A 6,194-nucleotide genomic window follows, 5' to 3' on the forward strand; every position below is an offset into this window, starting at 1 on the left:
AGTCACCACTCTCAACCACTGCGCTTTGTGCCCAAGATAACACATGCCCTCCAGTCGGCCGATCAGGGCCCTTCCGCCTCGGAGGAGGCTGTGGGTGGGGAGAAGTCACTATTTTGCCTTCAGGCCCTTTCCTGCGAAAGCCGGCCCTGAACTTACCTTTCCCGTGCTGGAGCTGCATGAGAAGGGAGGTGTTGTGAGGTCCAAGAACCCGTTCCTGCCTTTATCTTGCTTCCACTGTCTTCCGTCCCTCCAAGACTGCAGCTCCTGTCAGCTCAGAGGTGTGACGGCTGCAGAAGGAAGCAGGAGAAGCCTTTGCTCAGCCTACACAGAGGTCCCCGCTTTGTCCCGAGCCTGCTTACTGTCCCCTCCCTGGGGTTTGTATAGTGAGCTGAGCCTAGAAATTAAAGGCAGCCCCACATGTGTCCTTAGGAGACACATTGTATTTAAAAAGTAAGCAAAAGCAAGTACGTTGTACAAACATTTGATACATGACTTGTCGTCGTCCTTAGATGTGGGACAAGTCAAAGACCTTAGATGTTTGGTGATGCTTATTTGAAACTATTTTTATTTCAATATTATCCCAGCGCTCAAGCTGGGGGCGGGGAGGGGCAGGCACAGACAAGTCCCTACTCTTGCAAACCACAAACTCAGGATTCCTCTGGGGAAGAAAACTCATCAACACCCGCGAGCAGAGTGGAGCCCGTGGACTAGAGGTGTTTGCAGAACTGCTGGTCGATAGAGCATGGAGGGAGGAACAAGGGGTATGGAGAAAGGTAAGGCTCCCTCTGAATCATTAGCTGAGTTACTCAGAGAAGGCATTCAGGCACCCTGAGCCTCAGTTCCTCCCCTGTAAAATGGGATATTAAATTTACCCTCCAAGGCTGTTGAGAATTAAATGAGCTGATGTGTAGTTGCCCTTGACCTAGCAGAGGTAGTCCACGCGTCTTAGTTTTCCTCTGTGCATACCCACACCTCCAGTCCTCCAGATCCCCCTTGGCTCTGGCCATCAAAGAATGCTGGGCACCCTTCTTGGGCTCCCCAGGACACAATGTCTGGGAGAGGGACTTGGGCAGCAGGTTTGTTTTGGAGGAGGTCCTGGGAAGCAGCTGGGAGGGAACAGAGAGGCCAAGACAGGTGGCGGAAAAGCTAGTGGGAAGGTGTTGGGGAGACAGTTGTGGGGGGTGGCAGTGGGTCTGGATTCTGCCCCCCAGAATTTCCCCTGTGGGAGCAGAAGGCGGGTACACTGACCCACCAGCTGGGGGTGTCTCCGGATGTTAACTGTTCCCTCCTCACCCCGCTCACACACCCACTCTCTCTACCTGGACTGTGCAAGAAAGCAAACCACCCAAACATCTCTCTAGAGGCTGATTGTCACCCCACTGCCCACCGCAGCTGTGACCGAGATCAGAGGTGGATCAAGAGGCCACAACACGGGGCACCAGACTCCACCTCTGTTACGCGGGAGGTAAGACGGAGCGACCTGAAAAGTCTGCACCCTCCACTCCTACGCAGCTGGGTGAGGATGTCCCTCAGGAGCCAGGCACATGGCTTTCCCTTGCCAACTGTCCCCTCCCTCCGCGGTGCCTGGGCGCGATGGCAGAGCTGCCTCCTCAGGCTCGGGAAAGATGAAGGGGATTGGAAGGTGCAAGGACGGCGGCGGGGTGCCTGGGAGAGGACAATGACCCCAAACGGACCCACGCTCGCCACTGACAGCGGGAGCTGCAGGTGTAGGGCTGAGGGGGGAGGGGGCAGGGCCGGGGTGGGGTGCGGGACCAGGGCGAGAGGGGGCATGGGGCCAGGTGGTGGGCGACACCAAGCGCTACCAGTAGCCCGGGGCTCCTTCCACTCCAGAACTCTGCTGGGCAAAGTGTGGTTCTCCCGGGCTCTTGGTAAAAACCAAAAGGCTCCCCCCACTTCCTCCCCACCCCAGCCACTAATCCAAGGGGTAGCAGCAAGCAGCTGCCACAACTTATCCTGGCCCGTGACCTTCTGTCCCTCCGACGCTCACCTTCACTGTCGGGCCTCTATCCCAGGAACCACACAGTGGCCGCCTCACTCCCGGGGTTCCTGTGCAGGGGAGGGGGCTCCTCCCCTGGGCCCTCCATCCCTCCGCCCCTCGGCCCTGCGCCTCTCGGCCTCCCACACACGGATCCAGCACCAGCACCAGCCTGTCACCCCATCGCTCTCTGCTCCAGCGGGTCCATCCAGCCTCACCCGTGCCCTTGGGTTCCTGAACCCTCTGGGATAGGCAGGTTTTATCCTCTGCACACTCTCCCTGCATGCAGCTTCCCCGTCCCACCTAAATGATCCGCACTTCCAGGCACCTTCCTTCTATTTCGAGGCTCTCTTAAGAGCAAATAGTGAGAATCTCTCCTCTGGGCAAGTATGGGCTGGATCCAGAGAAAAGCCATGCTGTCCTGTGAAAGTTCCCTCTAATCATCTGGCTGAGAAATTCCACACAGGTTCTCCACCTGGCAGCTCAGGGGCGAGCACCAGCTGTGCTGCCATTAGACCCCAAGGCATGCCGGGGCCTCCCACTCCGAGCATCTACTAGGTACAGGCACCGCCCCATGCTGGGTACAGGAAATAGGTGAGACCCAGGACAAGCTCACGCTGTCACCGGGGCATCTACTGCAGGAGCCCAGCCTGGGGTCGGCACTGCAAAGAAGACAACTAGGCAGAGCCCAGGGAAGGAGACTTCTGCCTGGGGCCGGGGCCAGGCGGGCATGGAAGGCTTCTCAGAGGAGGTGTGATGCTGAGTCCTGCATGGGATGGCTGCGAGGCGAATGAGGTGGTGGGGTTCAGAGATGGGGGGTGCGGCTGGAGCAGGGCGTGTGTGCAGGGAGCAGCAGGCTGGGGTGCAGAAGGCACTGGACTGAGAAGAATGTGGACTCTGTGCTGGGCTGAGGGGGCCACTGAGGGGTTCTAAGTAGAGCAGGAGCGGAAATCAGATGAAGTATTTGGAAACGGCTCTCTCTCTTCCACTTGGACAGAGGCTGGTGGGAGACCCCAGGGTTGAGGTGGACTGGAGATGGCGCACTGCGGCTGCAGTCTGGGGAGGAGAAGCAGGAAAGAGATGGGAGAGACGTTAGAGAGATGGGATTTGGGGAGCTTGGTGATACTTTAGACATGGGCATGCAGGGAAGAGGAGGGAGAGCTGGTGGTTTCCAGGCTGTCACCTCATTTCCTTTGCCCTATGGGAGTCTGTGGAGCATCCCAGTGGAGCATCTAGGCAATGGCTGAATCACTGGGCCTGGAGCTCAGGCTAGGTAGGAAGCTTTAGATTTGTGAGTCAGCAGCATCTTGTAATAATAATAGCTACCATTGAGTGTTTTTGGTGTGCCAGGCTATGAGTAAAGTCCTTTCCTTTAATCTCGTAACATCCCTACATGGAAATTACGGTGCTGTCTCTGTTTTATAGATAAGATTGTAAAAAATTGATTTTTGGCTAAGGCCACTCATATAGTAAAGCTGAGGAGGAAGGGTTTGAAGCCAGAGCCTGCCTGCCAAGTACCTGCTCTCCCAGGGCGGCTGTACCAGCCACAGAGGATTGTGGAATTTCTGGAACATTCCTGTCACTTGATTGCTGACAAAGGAAGTTCACACATATTGTCTACTTGTTATCGTTAGATTGGTAGTCGTGTTCCTCTCTCCTTTTTTGTGTATGAGTAAACTGAGGCTCGGAAAGCTGAAGTGAGCAGACCTGGAAGCATTCCATGCCATTTCCACCGTGCCATCTGGCAGACGGCTGGCATGGCTCACCCTCAGAATAGAGTGATGTCAGGACACTATTCAGCGTCCTTTTTTCTTCTTCTTTACTTACCAAACCCTGATTTTGTTCGGGGCAGTGATATATCCAGACTCAATCAATGAATCATGATTGATCTAAACTAATCATGACAATCTTATTATTCATGACATCATGTTCTCCCCTTTCGCACCTCCCGCGCAGTTAGGTGCTCCCAGGTGTCTTTCCTTCGCTTTTCTTTCTGCCGTGGCAAAAGACGTAATAGCTGGAATGACAGCAGCAACCTTAAGACCATGAGACAAAAAGCCTGCGGTGAGCGGGTTCCCGGTAAGGATGGCACAGAGAATAGCTAGGAATGTGGATCCGGGAGATCAGGCTCAGTCCAACCAGTGCCAGCAGCTCCCCACCTCCTGACCTGTCCCATGTACAAAAACCAAAGGTAAAACAAACAAACAAAAAGTTCTATGTGCTTAATCCACTATCAGTGGAGTTCCCGACTTCCTGGTGAACATATCCCTAATTGCCATAGGCTTCTGAACACAAGGAGGGTGTTGTATGGAGTGAGAGGCGCTGTGGGAGGCATAAGGGGGTGGCTGTGTGTGAAGCCCCTAGAACAGCACTGAACACGGACTCAACTAATGGAGGCTGTTATTTGCTCCGAGCGGGGCCGTCACACTCCAGCCTGAGCAGCCTTTCCGTTCCTCCAGGCTCACCTCCCCGCTCAGCCGTGGCATTCTGCAGCGGAGACTCTTGGCGGAGTTCATCCCAAGCATCAGCCCTTGGCTTCGGTGCACAGGTCTTCCCTAACACCCGCCACCCTGCCAGCCTGGCCTCGAGGCCCTGATCACGGTCCTCCTCGTGCCTCTGAGCAGGCTGCTGGTCCTGGCAGATCTCGACCTAGAATTCATGTCCTGACCAGACGCCAACCCAGGGTCTCTTCTCTGGGGGAATAAAGGAGTGAGGAGTAGGGTCTCATGGGGCAGAGCTGGGCTACAGCCCGGCTGTCACTGCGTGTTGCTGTGAGTGGTGCCCCGTGGAGCTGTGCAGTGCACGAAACTGCACCGCTGTGGGCCGCATGCAGGAGCCTGGAAGACCTCTGCGGGCTGCTGGGTCCCACACACGCTTTATTAAGAGGACACCCAGGAACAGAGAGGTTGAGTAACATATGTGAGGTCACACAACATGGAACATCAAACTCATCTGTCTGATTGGCCTTTGACCCCCAGGTCATACCCGAGGTGGCTGCTGCCACCTGTCAGGACACATCTGCTAATTTTATGGAGGCCGCACTTACAGTTCATCTGTTCTCTAAATGTCCAAGCCTCCCTGCCCCAGAGCTTTGCCACTGGCTCTTTCCTCTGCTGAAAGCTTTCTTCCCTCCTCATCGTTCTGGCTTTTGCTCAAATGTCAATTCCTCCCCTAACGCACGTGTCGCCTACATCTCTCTATTCGCTGTCTGCTGGAAACCTCCTCGTCTCTGAGCTTATCGTTAAGTCTCTGGTGGGAATGTAAGCTGCAGGAAAGCAGAATCTCCATCTGCTCTTTCACTGCTAGTGTGCTGACCCCCAGGGCCTAGCACACAGTAGGTGTCAAGACTATTTTAAGTTTGATGAATTACAGGGTTGGAATCGGGATTCTCCCGGTCAGCCTGACCATCCAGCCCAGGCCTTTCTCTGCATCTGGTTGAAAATGGTAACTGCAGTTTGAGATGAAGAGATAAGGCACAGCTGAGGCTCGCATAATGCTGGCACACAGCGAGAGCTTTCTCTATGCCAGGCCAGATCTTCAATTCCTTACCAACCAGGTACATACTTTGATTGGTCCCATTTTACAGATGGTAAAACTCCCAGGAGTTGAGTAATTGCAAAGGCAAGGTTTCATGAGTAATGTATGAAGCAGTATTTGAATCCAGGCAGTAAAGTTGCCCGTCCTGGGCTTTTACCCCCCATTCTATCTCACCTCTCTACATAGAAAGAGAATCATCTCCCACTTTGTGTCACTGGGCTCCAGGTCCTTCTGTGTAAAATGTGAGACTAGACTAATTGACAGCAGAAGTTGAGAAGCCAGTAGTCCATGCATCCCCGCACGCCGGCGAGACCACAATAGCTGTCCAACTAAGCCCAACCCAGATGGCTAACTTGCAGAATCGTGTGCTAAATAAATAATTGCTGCTTTGGGGCACTTCATTTTGGAGTGAGTTATCATGCAGCAGAAACTAACTGATACAAACGGTGAAAAGATTGTCCAAATATGACAATGGATTTAATCCTCACAACTTACCTGAAATAGATAGACTGGCACTCTTTTTACAGATAGAAAATGAGATTCAGAGAAGTTAAATAATTCTCACGACTCTAAGTGGTAGAGCTGAGAATTTTAAATCCAAGTCTGCATTGAGGGTCTGTACCCTTATACTCTTATTTCTTGAAGATTAATTAGAAGCCAG

Source organism: Tamandua tetradactyla, chromosome 6, assembly GCF_023851605.1.
Source record: "Tamandua tetradactyla isolate mTamTet1 chromosome 6, mTamTet1.pri, whole genome shotgun sequence".
NCBI lineage: Eukaryota > Metazoa > Chordata > Mammalia > Pilosa > Myrmecophagidae > Tamandua > Tamandua tetradactyla.